Raw genomic sequence first — 15,300 nt, forward strand, 5'->3', positions numbered from 1 at the left:
CTGGCTCCCCTGTGACCACTGCGCTGGCCTGCAGGGGCTGGAGGATCCTCTCCCCGGCCCCTCCCTGCCTTCCTGCGATGCCACACACACCTCCCCCAGACCACCTCCTGGATGCTAAGGGCAGCCTGGGGAGGGACGAGGCCAGCTGGGCACCTCCCTGCTGGCAGCAGCTGCGGCCACAGCCCGGGGGACCCATCGGTCCTCACCTGCTCTGGGACCCCCAGGCAGGTCCCCCAGCCCCTTCACTGCGCCTGCCCCACTAGAGCAGAGCACGCCAGGCGGACCTGGCTCCTCCATCGTGCCCAGCATGCTCCCATCCCAGGGCCTCTGCATTGCTGTCTCTCCTGCTGGGAACACGGGGGGTCTGCTCCCCCATCTGCTGGGGTCTCTGCTCGGCTGCGGGGGTCCAGGGGCACTGTGGCTCCCTGCCCTGTCAGCCCCTCCTGGGGCAGCACCAGGAGGCACAGCCCCTCACCAGAGCTGGGTCACCCCGGGGCCCAGGCTCCCTGAGGGCAGCCTTAGCCCCTTTCTGAAGCACCCACATGCCCCAGGGGGGTGTCTCGGCACCCAGCAGAGTATCTTGCCCCCACCCGACCCCCCAGGCTGACGTCTGGAGTCAATGGTTAACACCCCGGTCTCAGTTTCTCCATCTGTCAATGGGAGAAAGTCCCAGCCAAGCGCGCTGGGCCGGGCAAGCTGGGGGTCTCCCACCTGGCCAGTGGTCCGGGGTCAACAGGTGTGCGGACCAGGGAGAGAGGGTGGATGCTCCCCAAGCAGGGCCTTGCCAGACCAGGCCAGGAGCTCAGGGTGCCCGCGCTGCCCGCACGTAGGCATGAGGACGTCGGCACGGGGGGCCGAACGGTGCTGGCCTCCGAGAGGGCCTGGCTCTGCTGGTCACCGGGGCGGCCTGGCAGACTCCTGCCAGAATCCTGCGGCCGCTTCTCTGCGGAAGCAGGTGGACGGTCTGGCCGGGCGGCGCATCAGCCCCTGCACCTGGGGCCGAGGGGCGGGTATGGCCAGCAGGTGGCGCTGCGGGACCACCTCCAGGCCCGTCTGCATGGGCCTCCGGCGGGAGGGAGGCGCCCTGGCCAGACTCTGAGGACAGGCTCTCCTCACGCTGAGGCTTCAGGAGACCCGAGAACCCCAGCCCCGGCCCTCAGGGCAACCCACCCAGTGAGGGGCTGACAGGGCAGGGAGCCACAGCGCCCCCGGACCCCCTCAGGGACCCCTCCTTCTCCTCCTCAGGGTCACAGGGTGCAGTGCCCCCGCCCTGCCTCCAAGCCGGACAACCTGCCCTCCGACCAGTCAGGCTCAAGGACCAGGGGGCACTTTTGCTCACCCGCTGGGCCCTGCAGGAGACTGGGAGCCTCAGGGGAGCCAGGATCAGGCTCCGTGGGCCGGAGCTCAGACCCCTGGGGCTGCGCCCACCCGCCCTCTGGGCCTTAGCCCAGGCAAGTCCCTGGGGCGGCTTCCCTCCCGGCCGACCTTCAGCCGGCCGTCATGCGCCCCATGGGCAGACACTTCTGGAAGCATGCAGCCACGGTCCCTGCCGCCCGCCCTGGCTTTGCTGTAAAGTGGGTCCCTCTATCTGATGGGTCTGCACGTGGGGACATGGGCAGTGTTTGGAGACACTTCTCACAGGGGTGAGGGGGAGCCTGGCTCTAGTGGGTAGAGACCAGCGATGCTGCTCAACATGCCCGAGAGTCCAGAACGCCCCACGTGTCAGCCTCAGGGGAGCCATGGCTGGGTGCCCCTCTCCCCAGGGGAGCCACGGCGGGCAGACGGCCCCCTCCTGCCCTCAGGGTCGCCCAGAGGACCTCCCCTTCCCCCATCCCCACCCCCGCCCACGGGGCCCCCTGAACGCAGGGCAGGGACACCACGCCCTCCCGCTTGGCTCCTTGTCCAGGTGGGGGCTGACTGGCCCTGGGTCCTGAGCGAGGGAGTGAAAGTTGCTCAGTCGTGTCTGACTCTTTATGACCCCATGGACTGTAGCCCGACGGGCTCCTCTGTGCATGGAATTCTGAAGACCAGAATATGGAAGTGGGTAGCCTTTCCCTTCTCCAGGGGATCTTCCCAACCCAAGGATCGAAGCCAGGTCTCCCACATTGCAGGGGGATTCTTTCCCAGTGGAGCCACAGCGGAAGCCCCTGGGTCCTGAAGCGGAGTCTAAGTCGGACGAGTGGCTCGGCGCCAGAAGCCCCAGGCCCGTAAGTCTTCCTTCCTTTGTGGTGGCATGCTCCGTGCTTTGGGGGGCCCGACCCTGCACCTGCATGGGGCCCGTCTCTGCCTGGAGGGCAGGTGTCCTGCAAAGGCCCCGCTTGCTTCACACTTCCTCGTCGCCTGGCCTGATGAGCAGGGGGCAGCTGATGTGGGGGTGGGTGGCTGGTCCAGGTGACTGTGGGCTGGAGAGGCCCAGTACCCTGAGGAGCCGTGTGTTCACTCCTGGTGACCTACACTGCTTCTGACCGCCCTTCCTGACGGGGCTGCGGGACAGTGTGCCCCGCCCCTGGCCACTGCCCACCTGAGGCTGTGGACGCCGACTTGAGCGAATTGAGCAAAGACACCACGTCTGGCCAAGGCAGGCCTTTTGCAGCTGTCCACACCCTGGGACCCATCCCTGCCTCTTCATCGTCAGACTGGCAGCGTAAGTAGAGACCTGGTGAGACCACCACCCTGCATTTTCTGGGCTTCACATGCTCCACCAATCACCCCTGGCTGTTGCGTTTGACTTGCAGTCCTGGGTGGGGGCACCTGCAGAGGCTTCCCCTGGACTTGTCCGTGACGGTGGCCAAGGCAGTGATGTCCTTAGCCACTAAGTCTGTCTGCTCCCTGTCTGTCTGGGCCTGGGATATGCACCCGGAGTCCACGTGCAGACCCTGGCTGAGAGCCTGCTTGTCTCTGGGCTCCCGCGAGCCCCCCACTCAACAGAGGAGTGAGGAGGATGCTCTGGGCCTCCGGGACCCGCTGCGGCCAGGGCCGGTGGTCCTCAGGTACTTGGTGTCTCTCCTCCTCACCACACTCAGCTGGGGGGGGTCCCAGGGAGGTCCCTGGGGACCCGCCTGCTGTTAGGTGGGTCCTGGCTCTGAAGCCTCAGGTCTAGGAACCAGGCGAGGGGTCATGGCCTTTCACGGAGTCCTGGTCAGGCATCCTTGGTTTCTCCTGCTGGGCCGCTAGACCTGTCCCAGGAACACTGAGTTCTGTTAACTACAACCTCAGGCGCCTCGGACCCTCGGCCCGGCTCCAGCCCTGCCACTCTAGAGAGCTGTACCCACTTGCCCCACAGCCAGGCACCCTCACCCCCTCGCCAACGGTCCTGGGACGGCCTCTCCACGGGCAGCAGGGCAGTGGGAGCCCCGGCAGGCGCCTGCCGCAGCTCCGTGCCCACGGTGGCCCCAGCCTTCCAGCCCCGGCCACACATCAGCTCTGCCAGCCTCTTCCTGACCCCCAGCGCTGTGACCGCGCTGCCTCCTCGGGGTGCGCTCTGGGCCTGGGGAAAGGCCCTTCTCTCAGGGGGCTCCCCTCGCCCGCCTGAGACCTGCTGCTGGACCCTGAGGCTCTGCTGGGAGCCAGCGTGTCCCCTCCAGGTGATGTCGCCACTTGGGCCCAGGAGGGAGGTGGACAGGTCCCGACGGCAGGGCTCACATCTGTAAGGGGTGCCCGGTGGAGGCGTGGCCAGGGGTGCGGTCCTTGCGGGTCACCGAGGGCCCACTCCCTCGGGCAGTGCCTGGCTGGGGGCTCCGCCCTCCGGGGAGCTGGCCCCTCCCCCGCCACCGCCTTCTCCCAGAGCGCCAGCCCACAACAGCCCCGCCCCGCACTCTAGATGGTCGGACCCCGCGCAGCTACGCAGCCAGTCTCGGGTACCAGCGACCGCGGAGACCAGACGGCGCCCCGCGGCGGCAAGGGGCGGGTCCTTCTAGCCCCGCCCCTAGCCCCGCCCCTCCGAGCCCGTTCCCAGAGGAGCCGCGGGTCCTCAGCTGACCCCAGGGAGGGTGAAGCCGGATGGCTCTAGAGAGGTGTCAAAGCTGCGGCGAGGGCGCTGGGCCCCTACCCCCCTGGACTCTGCCTGGGAAAGAAGCATGGTGGTGGCCAGGTGACCTCTGACCGAGGTCACGGCTCCAGAGGCCCAGGGCCAGGTCCAAGCAGCTCGGTGCAGGCCGTTCCTTCCCACCCCGAAGTGCCAGGACCCAAACCCTGGCACCAGCCCAGATCTTGCACGCCCGATCGCGCGGGCCCTGCGAGGTGCCCTGGCCCAGGGCTGCCCTCTGTGGGTGACCCTTCCTCACTGTCCCCCGCCGGGGGCGCTGCCTCGGGGCCTCCTCAGCCACCACTGGGCTCACAAACCTGCCTTCCCAGACCGGGCCCCCAGGTCCTGCTGGGCTCTCCTGGCCTCTGCTTTTCAGCCCCACCCGTGGGTCCTTGGCGGTACAGACAGGCAGACCTGGGAGGAGGCTGGGGCTACGCGCCGCCAAGTGGGACAGGACGGCCATGAAGTAGGATGACCCGAGTCAGGACGTGGTGGTGCGGTCACCCTCAGCATGTCCATCGCCGGCCTGATGGGCCCTGGGGAGGGGGCACCGGGGCCGGGGCGAGGGTGGGCGGGGGTGGCACAGAAGGCCTCGGCCTGGGGGCTGCCCTGGGGGCAGTTGCTGAGTTCTGGGGGTGGGTGGGACCAGCCTTAGGCCTCTGTGGGTCAGGCTGGCGTTCGGGCCACAAGCCCCCTCCCAGCCCAGAGTCCTCACAGCCCTCCCTGTGGCTGGGATCATCCCGGACGCTAGGCCGGCTGGCTCCACACCGCTGGATGGTCAGCCCGGCCTGACTGGACGCCCCCCTCTTCAGAGACCCCTCCTCCCAGCTGTGCGCAGAAAAGCCCTTCCAGAGAGACATTTCCAAATGACATCATCGGGGCTGGCCTGGGCCGCTCGCACCAGCCACGCTCCGTCCAGCGCGGCCATCCTGGCAGCTGAGCCACCGAACGGCGTCAGCAGCGGGGTCTTCCTGCACCCACATCCCTACGACCAGGGGGCGTCGGGGGTCTGCTCCAGGGCAGGGCTCCGCGGAGGGAGGCCCTGCGTCCAGGCCTGTCCCCAGAAAAAGAACGGGGGACGGCGGGAGAAGTTATCTGACCCCTTGCCCCATTCTCCCCTGAAGGCCCAGGGGGCTCCCAGCCGGTCCACGGCAGCGCCCCCCAGGCCGCAGGCTCCCTGGACGCAGTCCGCCAGCCTCGCCCTCCGAGGGCCGGCCAGTGGGCCGCAGTGTCCTGGCCTGCGCCTGGGAGCCCCTGGGCAGCTCGGCCCCTCGGGAGACCCCGCGGCTAAGAAGGTGCCAGCTCCCCGCCGCGACCCCCACCCTCGTCCAGCCCCTCCGCCGGGCCCCCAGAGTTCCCCCTCGCGGAGCAAGAGGGCTGGCGGGGCGAGTAAGGGCTCGGTCTGCCGGGAAGGGGGCGGCGGTGCCGGGAAGGGGGCGGCGCCGGAAGCGTCCGCCAGGCTCCCCCGCGGGAGGGGCCGCGGGCCGGGGGTGCGGCGAGCCCGGCGGGGGCGCGGGGCGGGGGCGCGGGGCGGGGGCGCGGGGCGGGGGCGCGGGGCGGGGGCGCGGGGCGGGGGCGCGGGGCGGGGGCGCGGGGCGGAGCGGTCGGGAAGGCGCGCGTCCGGCTCGCCCCTCCCCTCCCCTCCCCTCCCCTCCCCTCCCCTCCCGGAGCGCCGGGCGGCGGTGGTGACGCTGGGTTTCGGAGCGGCGCGTGCGCGCTGGGCCGCGACCTTCTCGGAACGCGCTCGGCGCCAGGTGGCCGCGGGCGGGGCGCTCGCTCTGCTCCTGACGTCACGGGGGTTCCCGCAGGAAACGGTCCGCGCGGGGCGAGCGGGGGCGGCAGAGCCCCCGTCCCCCGGACGCTGAGGTCTGCGCCCCAGGTCCTCGTGTCCTCCGTGCCGGGGTCCGCACAGCTCTCCTTCCGCGCGGGGAGCAGAGGCCCCGCGGCCCCGACGGGCTCTCGTGGGACCTGTGACCGGGCTCAGGGAGCCCCCCTCCCGGGGGACCGGAGAGCGGGAGCCCCCACTTCACCCTGCGCCCTCCGTGGGCTCAGGTCTGACTCGTTCCAGGAGCTGAGGCTCCCTCTGTGGTTTCAGACAGCAGCCCCGGAGCGTGACCCTCGGTCCCAGGGAGCCGGGGGTGACCGTCCTTCCGTCCGCGCACTCTCCCTCCTGCAGGCGGAGTCACCCTGCAGGGTCGGCTGGGGCCCTGTCACACCCTCTCCCGGCCGCGGACTAGAAGTGAGGTGATGCCCGAGCGCACGGGCCGCCACCGCCTCCCCCACCCCGGGACCCCACCTCCGCCCTCTCCTTGCTGCCCGCTGACCCCGGGTGCGAGGGCCGATCTGAGCACCCTTCCTCCATCTGGGGTCCCTCCCATCTCACAGCCCCCCACCATCGGCCCGGCTCTCCTTAGGGTGAAGGGTGGGAGAGGGGCGGGGCCACCAGCCTGGGACCCCCACCGCTGCCGCAGGTGAGCCGCCTGGGGCTCAGCTGTGGCCGGGAGAACAGTGGCCCTTGTCTGGCCGCCGGGGTGGGGGCTGGGGTACCAGCCCCGGGTGTCTCGGGCGGAGAGTGGCACCCGCCCCCACCCCACCGAGGCATATTGTCCATTCACCCTCCTCCCTCACTATTAATAGCTCCTCTCTGCAGCGGAGCTACTATAAATAACCCCCAGCCCCTCACACAAGGCTGTTCAGGCGCCTGCCGCCGGGGCCCACAATCGCTCACACACGCCTGCACACTGGCCCCTCAGCCGCCCGCCGGGCGCTGAGCCCACTCCTGGCCAGCTCCGCGGCCCAGCTGAGGCCAGGGCGCTGTTTGCATGCCCACCTCCCCTCAGGCCAGCAAGCCAAGGAGCCTGGAGCCGAGTCCCGGCCCTCCCCCCGGGGGTCTGGCCTGGCCTCCCTTCTAGGGGAGGGGGGCACACCCAGTCTGCCCCTGTGGCCACACTTAGGTGCTGGGGCATCTCAGAGGCCCTCTCTGACCTGCGTCTGGGGGAGCGGGCACCATGATGTCCACCTAGCTGAATGCCCCAGGGAGGCGCCCCGAGTCAGCCCAAGGCAGAGGCTGCTCCCTCTGAGGAGACCAGCCTGTGGGGGCTTCACCCTACCCCTCTGCACCCAGGGCCCTGCCCACCCCAGCCCCTGCTCCCCGACTCTAGCTCTCATGGACCCCAGGCTGGCCTGCCCTCCCGCCTGTCCCAAGAGATGGGCACTGAATTCCCGGCCCCTGCTTGTCCCCAGGGACTCATCAAAGGCAGTCAAGCCAAGACCCCTGTTCAGGTAGTGGCAGGATGGCCCCTGGCCGGGACAGTGTCCCCGACAAGACCCTGTGGCTGGTCGTGCCCGGGGCCAGGGTTGAGGGGCTTGGAACCCACTGTTATTGTGCCAAGAGGAGAAAGAAAACAACCCTGTTTACGGAAAAGGCACGTCCGCCGATGCTGGCCAGCGGCCTCCCCGGGGACAGAGGCCCTTTGTTGGGAAAACAGGAAGCGAGGATTTCCAGGACCTGTCGGGCCACCCGCCGGCCACCCGCCCAGCTTCCGCCAATTCTCAACAGCTTCTGCCTGTCGCCAGCTGCCCGTCAGTCCATCTCCTTGTCTGTGTCCCTCTGAGCCGGAGGCCCAGGCTTCCAGTTTTAAGGCAAAGCCGCTGTCATCTCAGCCCCACAGTTAGGGCAGTCTCCTGGGGGCTACACCCTCCGGCATGGTGCGCCCAGGTCACGTGGAGACGGACACCCGGGTACCGCCTTCCAGCAGAGCCCACCCAGGCCCCACCCGGAGACCCCCGACATCAGCCCCACCCACAGCTGCCGCTAGCCAGGAGACACGTGGGGTGGGGGCTCTGTTAGGTCACAACCAGCAGGGGCATCCCTGAGGGCAGCCTCAGACCTAAGGCCACAGGGGCACAGAGAAGGACAGTGCCAGCCGCGTGTGGGGAAGAAGGGTGGGGGCAGAGGGCAGGGGGAACGGCCGAGGCAGCCTAAGGTCCCCTCCTGCCTGAGGGGCTGGGGGGTCTCGGGGTCAACAGTCACCAAGCTGCTGCTCCCCAGGCCCTGGTTCTCACACTGTTCAGCCAGTGGATCCGCCACGGCGTGGGCAGGTGTGCACACGTGTGACTCAGCCTCACACTAGCACACCCACACGTTCTCACACGTACACGCGCGCTGGCACAGGAAGGGCGCCGTCACCAGCAGCCCCGGCGCCCGCCCCTCCCCACTTTCGACTCACATCTGCTGGGGGTGGGGGTGCAGCTGGCTCCCCCCCGGGCGCTGGCCTGAGCTGGCCTGTGCGAGCTGCCCTGCCCAGCACAGCTGGGACGTGCCACCGGGTGCCTGGCGCTGGGCAGCAGTGGCGACTGCTCCCCGCCCCCCAAGCCTGCACGGAAGTGGCCGGCCCCGGCCCAGGGCCAGTCCGCCTGCTCCGGCTGTGACCTCCGTCCTGTTGGGTGGGTGGGTGTCCAGGGACGTCAGGGAGGAGGGACGTCGCATGCGTGGCAGCTCCACAAGCCCTGGGGTCCAGCCTTCAGGCAGGTGCCTGATAGCCCTCGTGCCATCTGCTGCCCACCTCTGCCTACCCACCTGCATCCCTGGGGTGGGCAAGAGGCGATGCCCGCCAAAGGAGAGTGCCCCGGACTAGGGAGCTCCGCCAGGCTGGGCTCTGTGCAGGCCCGGTGGTTGACCCTTGCCCACCCACGTCCTAATACGGCCCCATCCTCAGGCGGCTGGTAGGACACTATTTGGACCCCCCCCCAAGCCACTTAGAGTTTCTCATGTTCTTTCGTTTTTCAGCCATCGAAAGAGGAACGTGCTGAGCTGGGTCATGCCAGGCCTGGACTGGAGGAGGGGGCCTGAGGCCTGCAGAGTGACCCTCCTGAGCTCGCGGGCCACCAACACCCGGGACTTCCCCAGCCCCATGTCTGAGTCTGTCGCCCCTGCAGGGGCGCTGGGGAGCTGCCCCAAAGCTTTCGGGGGTCGGCAGCCAGGCAAGGGTCGCCCTGACAGCCCCGTTCACCCACTGGCCCTCGGCCCAGCACTCCCCACAAGTCGGAGCTGAAGACAGTGGGGTGTCTGGGGACCGAGGGTCCCTCCTGGAGGACTCCTGCCCCTCACTGGTCGCAGGTGCCTGCAGCACGGCCCAATGGCTGGGATGGCAAGAGCAGGGCGCTGGGAGGGGCAGGTCTGGGAGGACTTGGCTTCTCTCCTGTGGGGTGGGGGCCAAGGGGGCTCTGTGCAGCTGACCGAGACTGAGCTGACCAAGGCTCCTGGTGGTGAGCTGACTGAGGCTCACGGGGTCCTTCTGCTATGTGGTGTGGGGCCTGGCTCCATGGTTTGGGTCAGAGGGCCAGGTTCCAGGTGAAGGCTTCGGTTCGGACTGGTCCCAGTGGCGTGAGTCCCAGCCTCTGTATGCGGCTGCGGCCGTGTCCTCCATGGGCAGGCTGAGACACCCCCCCCAGGGGTGATACCTTGGCAAGCCGATGCCACATGAGAAAGAGTGGGCACCAGGAGCCTGGCTTGAGGTGATGGCTCCAGAGATGCCTCGGCTGTAAGCCCAAGTCAGGGAATCTATGTGTCTGTCTGTCCACACATCCATTATACCCACGTGTCCCTCTCTCCATGCGTCCAGCCACTGCGCTTCTGTTCAGTGGCAAGCAAACAAGTAACCCCCCCGGCAGCCGCGTCCCACGCGCCCTGACCATGGTCCTGAAGCGGGCTCTCCGGAAGAACTGCTCACTGACCGCTGATCAAGCGAATCGGGGAGACGAGGGGCTGCCGTCCGGACCCCACTGGCTCCCGCTGCCCCGTGTCTGAGCCCGGCTCCCCCTCCTGACAACAGAAGCGCATGTGAGGAAGAAATCACCCTGAGACTGCGCCTGGGGCCTCTAGGGACCACGGGCCAAGGGCACACGGACCTCCAAGGACCAATGCCGGGTGGCCATCGGGCCGGAGTCTGTGCAGGGGGGCCTGTGAGCGGTCTCCACAGTCGTGAGCATCCTCTCTTAGAGCCGCTCTCAGGTACTTGCCCCCAGGCCCCCGGGGTCTAGTGAGTGGATGGGGGCCCTGAGGCTGGAGAAGCCATGGCCCCCTCCCCCCCGGGGCCCCCCTGCCTGCAGCCCCGCCCCGTCCCCTGTGGGGAGGACCCAGGGCGAGTCGGAAGGGAGAGGATCCCTGCTCTGGGATGCCTGGGCCGGTGACTCCTCCCTAACCGAGCTTTGGTCCCTGAGGTGGCCGAACTGCGGTGGGGTGAAAGCAGCCCCACGTCCTGCCGAGGCTGGCCGCTCCTCCAAGGTGGCTCCTGGCTCACCCGCGGCTGCTCTTGGCAGCTCAGCTATGGTCCTCCGTGTGCGCCCTGGAGAGACGGGGCCTCCCTGGGCACCAGGATCTTTGCTCCATGGAGCCCAGGGCTGCAGTGAGAAGCACAGATGCCCGAGGCCGGGGCTGGGCCCTGGGAGTGGCCACTCCTGCTCCCCCCCACCAAGCCCCTAGCCCCCAGCCCTGAGCCTGGCACAGCACCACCCAGGCCCCACTGTGAGTGGGGGCTGTGCTGTGACCCTCCCGCCACAGGGACAGTGTGATGTTCTGAAGGTTCCCAACCCCCGGACTTTGGCACCACCTGGGAAGCCCATAAAATGATGCAGTTCCTCAGGATGGACTTGACGACCCACAGAAGGCAGGAGTCTGCTCTCGGGTCTGTAATGCCTAAGAGAGCTGAGAGCAGCATCTCCCGCAGATGCCGCACACACCTGTGCTCACAGCAGACAGAGGTGGGAACAGCCTGCATGTCCATCAGTGGCTGCGCGGAGAAAGGAAATTGGTCTCTTCACACGGTGGGATATTAGCCCGCCTTCAGAGGAAAGGGACCCTGAAAACGTGGGGTCAGACGCTGCAGTGTGACTGGACCTTGAGGACGTTATGCTGGTGAAGTTAGCGTGTCAACAGGGCAGGTTCTGTGCGAGCCCACTCACACGAGGCCCCTGGAGGAGCCCAGTTCAGAGACAGAAGGGACAGGGTGAGCACCAGGGCTGGGGCCCAGGGCTGGGGGCGGGGGTGGGGACTCGGGGAGTAAGGGGGGCTGGTTCCTTTGGGAAGGCGAGAAAGTGCTGGAGGTGGTGGGGGGAGATGGTTTCCCAACAAGGGGAGTGCTTGATGCCCCCAAGCTGCACACTCAGCGGTTACACAGCAAGTGTTCTGTCGTGGACACTTTACCGCAAGCAAAATGAAAACAGGTTCGGTTGGTGCGTTTCACCACTCAGGTAGGAGCAAACCACACACGCCCTCAAGAGTTACGGAATACACTGAGGTTACCGCCCTTCTATTTGCCTTACACTCGCTCTGCACAATACAAAGGGTAACTCTCATGACAGTGACTCTTAGATAAATTTAATGTTTTTCTTTCTTTTTTAAAAAATGTTGGCTGCACTGGGTCTTCGCGGCGGCTCCGGCTTCTCTAGCTGTGGCCTGTGAACTTAGCTCCCCCACAGCATGTTCCTGACCAAGGATCCATCCTTTGTCCCTACTTTGGAAGGCAAACTCTCAACCACTGGATCACCATGGAAGCCCCAAGATTTAATGCTTTTTTATTTAGAACATTAAATCGACGACAGCAGCAAAAAGACCATGACAAGTCTGTGCTCTTTCTGCTTGGATGTTGCATTTAACAATTAAAGTATTTTTTTAAAAGACGTTTTCTGGGCTTATATCCCCTCCACCTCCCGAGGCCCCCAGCCCCAGGCTTGGGAGCTCAAAGGTGCCCTGGGATCACCAGGGTGGCCTGTGGGGCTCTGGCTGGTGCTGTGTTCCTAACAGGCTCCGGAACCCCAGGGAGGGTGCAGAGCCGCCCCACGTGAAGGGCCCCTCCTGGCCCACGCAAACTGAGACTCGCTCCGTCTGGGAGGCGGGACGGGGAGGTGTTTAGGCTTCAGTAAGAGATGTAAACTGTCTCCTTAACGCTGGTCTGGAGGGCTCCTCTCCGCTAATTCAAGACCAGACCTTGTTTTATTTTTTACCATCTTTGAGATGGCCTGCAGCATAGGAGACTGGACCCTGGAAGCAAGCCCCCCACCCCTACCGGGCTCCCCTCCCTGCGGGTCCCCCAGCCCCATCTGACCATGCCCCTAGTGGCCAGGCCCCCGCATGTCCAGTCTAACCCAGGGGGACCTTTGCCTGCCCCTCAGCACCCCCACCAGCTCCTCCCACCTTGGTCTCCTGGGTCCTGCCAGCCCCCTGCCCATCCTCTCCCCTCTGCCCACCTCCCCTCTCCCAACCTGGCCAGGTCTGGCCATCTTCAGCCGTCCCAGACGCTGGAGATATCTGCTCAGAGTCCCCCGCCCGCAGGGACGGGCCGCCACCAGGAACACAGCCACCCCTGGGGACGGGGCCACAGCTGCCACCGGGGGCGGGGCGAGGGGGACGTCGTCCTAACAGATGAGGCCAGAGCGGCTGGGCCTGGCTGTGTGGCCCCTGTGAGCAGCAGGCCTTCGAGGACCTCCTTGCAGAGTAATGCAGGCAGGTCTCTCTCTCTCTCTCTCACACACACACACACACACACACACACACACACACACACACACGCACGCACGCTCCTGCCCAGCAACAGGGCGGGGATACAGCCCCTCGGCCCCGCAGCCGAGCCTGCTGGGCCGTCGCCCTGCGGGTTGTGACCCCCAAGCCCACCCGTCTGCGGTGCAGACCCGGGGTCCAGGACGGCCGTCAGGCCTTAGCGGGGCCCCCGTGCTGGGGCCGGTCGGTCTCTGGGTCCAGTTGCCACCTGCAGCCAGGATGGCCAGGCCCGGGGACACGGGCTGAGTGACAGAGGCCACGGCCACCCCATCCCTCCCAGAGGGGCCGGTGGGCCTGGGGAGCGGCCGCGGTGGAGCCGGGAGCCCGGCGGGCCGCTCTTCTGCCCGCATGCCCGGCCCCGCGGGCCGGAACAGGGCGGTGTCTGCTCAGGGCGCCGCCAAGCGCCGCCACTCTAGCGCCCACTGCGTCCCGGAGCAGCCCCGCCCCGCTCCCCGAGACCCCGCCCCTGCCCACCTGTGACGCCCACCCCGTCCTCCGACCCCGGCCCTCCGCGGCTCTGCGCATCCGCCCCTGCCGCCTCCAGCGCTGTCCCCTGCTAGCCCGGTGCCCCGACTGTCGCCCACTCCCCTGCTCACTGCCCGCAGACCCTGCAGCTCCTGCCTGGACCCGCACCCCTCCGCCCCCCGCGACCTGCGCCCCCACCGCGCTCTCCTGTGGTCCCCGGAAAGCCTCCGGGCCCTGGACTCCCCAGCCTCACAGATCAGGGTTTCTGGCCCTGCGCCCCTTCCTGCCCTAACCCCGCCCCCAGACCAGGTTTCTAGGGGTGGGAGACCCTCCCCACCAGCCACCCCAGGCCTGGGAGAGGGTCCTGAGAGCAGAGTCCCTTGGCAGCAGGGGCTGGCTTCCTGATGGGGTGCCCGGAGGCAGGAGGCGTGGCAGGAGGGCTGGATTGGGTCCACATCCCAGAGGTAGGTGCAGGCCCTGGGCACTGCTGCCAGGCTGGGGCCAGGGCCCTCTGCTGCCCAGTGTCCCCGTGGCCCAGAGAACAAAGCCTCTGGTGCGGTCACGACTGCTGGGGTGTCCGGCTACTGGACACGCCGATGGAGAGGGCAGTTGGGTTGCAGGTCATGAAGGAGACGGACCCCCGGTCAGGGCACAGGGTCCACCCAGGCCCTTCCAGGTGCCAGGTCAGCACCCACGGCGGCCCACCGGGGCCAGACACAGGGGACCCACGAGTCCCACCTGGGGCACACAGAGCACACTTCTGGCCCCCGGAATGAGCTGGAACTTTGGGGTGGGGGGTCAGAAGAGAGAGGAGGTGTCGGGGGCGGGATGACCCGGTGGCTCCAGTGACTTGCAGGAGTGGGTGTCCCCCCAGCACGGAGAGTAGGGCGCGGAGTGGGGCGGGGCAAGTGCCTGGCAATGAGAGCTGGAGGGCAGAGAGGCTGAGTCCACAGGCTGGAAGGGCACTGGGGGGCGGGAAAAGGTAGGGGGTCTCTTCCTGCTCCCCGCCCCCACACCCCGCCTGGAGGCCCAGCGAGGGCCTCAGGCCAGCAGGACCGCCCAGCTCACAGGCGGGGAAACGGAGTCTGGGGCAGGAGGCCGCCACAGACCGAGAGCTGGCTCGGTGGAACTGGTCTGACCAGGTGTGCGTGAGTGTACACGTGTGTGTGTGTGGGTGTGTGTGTGTGTGTGTGTGGACTGGAAGCTGGCCAGGAAGCAGGTGGAACAAAGGCCACAGCCTGCGTCATGGGTAGCAGCTCGGGGCCTTGGGTCCCGGGTAGGGCCTGGCTGCAGGCGGTGGCCACCCCCGCCTCTGCCCAAGGGCAGCCTGGCCAGCAACCTCCAGGACCCTTGACCACTCAGGGCAGGGCCGGGCTCCACGTGCCCAGCCTCACCGAGAGGCCCGGGGCCCGGGCAGGCAGCCGGGTCCCTTCAGGGGTCCCCGGTGTCCTGGTAGGTGGGCCTTCGGGAGGCAGACCCTCCCCCAAGGCCCCACGGCCACTGCTCCGCCCAGCCCACCACCCCGCCCGCACTGTGGGCACCTTTCTGAGGGCGCTGCTCCGGCCTCCCCGACTCCAAGACACAGCAGCTCCCCACACCCTTGCCCTGGCTGGAGCCATCTCTCCGCCCCACCCCACACTTCCTTGACCCCAAAAATTATTCCACAGGGATGGCTCAGGGCCGGCCCAAGGGGGCCCCAGCCGCTCCTGCCACTCACCGAGCTTCCCTGCCACCCCCAGTCCTGTCCTGGTGACCCCCAGCCTGGGTTTTCCAGCCTGTGAGCTGGGCAGCACCATGCAGCCTCAGCGGGCACCTGGGGCCAGGCCAGCCATTCGCATCCCTGAGCCTGTTTCCCACCTGTAACCGAGGACCAGGAGGAGGAGGGCCCGTGTGAGCAGGTCCTGGGGCGGCAGCAGCTCCCCGTCCTGCCCTGATGCCCCGCAGGATGGGCCTCAGGAGGGCAGTGACGAACCGGGACCCAGGAGCTGGGCAACAGCACCCCCCCCACCCCCCGCGCCCAGAGCTGGTTCCTGCAGCTGCCCCCGAGGTCGGGTCAGCGTGGCCCAGCCTGACCCGGTGAGTTAACATCAGAGGTGCAGGGTGGCTTGCCAGGGGTCCCCGCCGCCAGGCATGGGCTCCAGGTACCACCAGCTGTCACACACACGGGCGTCTCCCCGCACCCCCCAGGGCCCAGCGCTGCTGAGACAACCAGGGGAGCCACGGAAGCTTCTGGGTGCAAGTGGCGTGTTCAGGA

General features: G+C 67.8%; 1 long non-coding RNA gene across 4 annotated transcripts; it reads left to right on the plus strand.

Annotated features, from left to right (window-relative positions):
- Nucleotides 1–7,910: 7,910 nt before the first annotated feature.
- LOC145545893 (uncharacterized) lies at nucleotides 7,911–11,702 on the plus strand. Of its 4 annotated transcripts, none has more exons than XR_014082283.1 (4): nucleotides 7,911–8,474; nucleotides 8,814–10,037; nucleotides 10,753–11,031; nucleotides 11,474–11,702. It is a non-coding gene; the product is annotated as an uncharacterized LOC145545893 (long non-coding RNA). The 4 variants fall into 4 exon arrangements; XR_014082281.1 differs by having other exon boundaries at nucleotides 7,919–8,551; XR_014082280.1 differs by having other exon boundaries at nucleotides 7,920–8,125.
- Nucleotides 11,703–15,300: the final 3,598 nt, after the last annotated feature.

This window comes from Giraffa tippelskirchi, chromosome 4, assembly GCF_054371585.1.
Source record: "Giraffa tippelskirchi isolate mGirTip1 chromosome 4, T2T-mGirTip1v1.2.pri, whole genome shotgun sequence".
Lineage (NCBI taxonomy): Eukaryota > Metazoa > Chordata > Mammalia > Artiodactyla > Giraffidae > Giraffa > Giraffa tippelskirchi.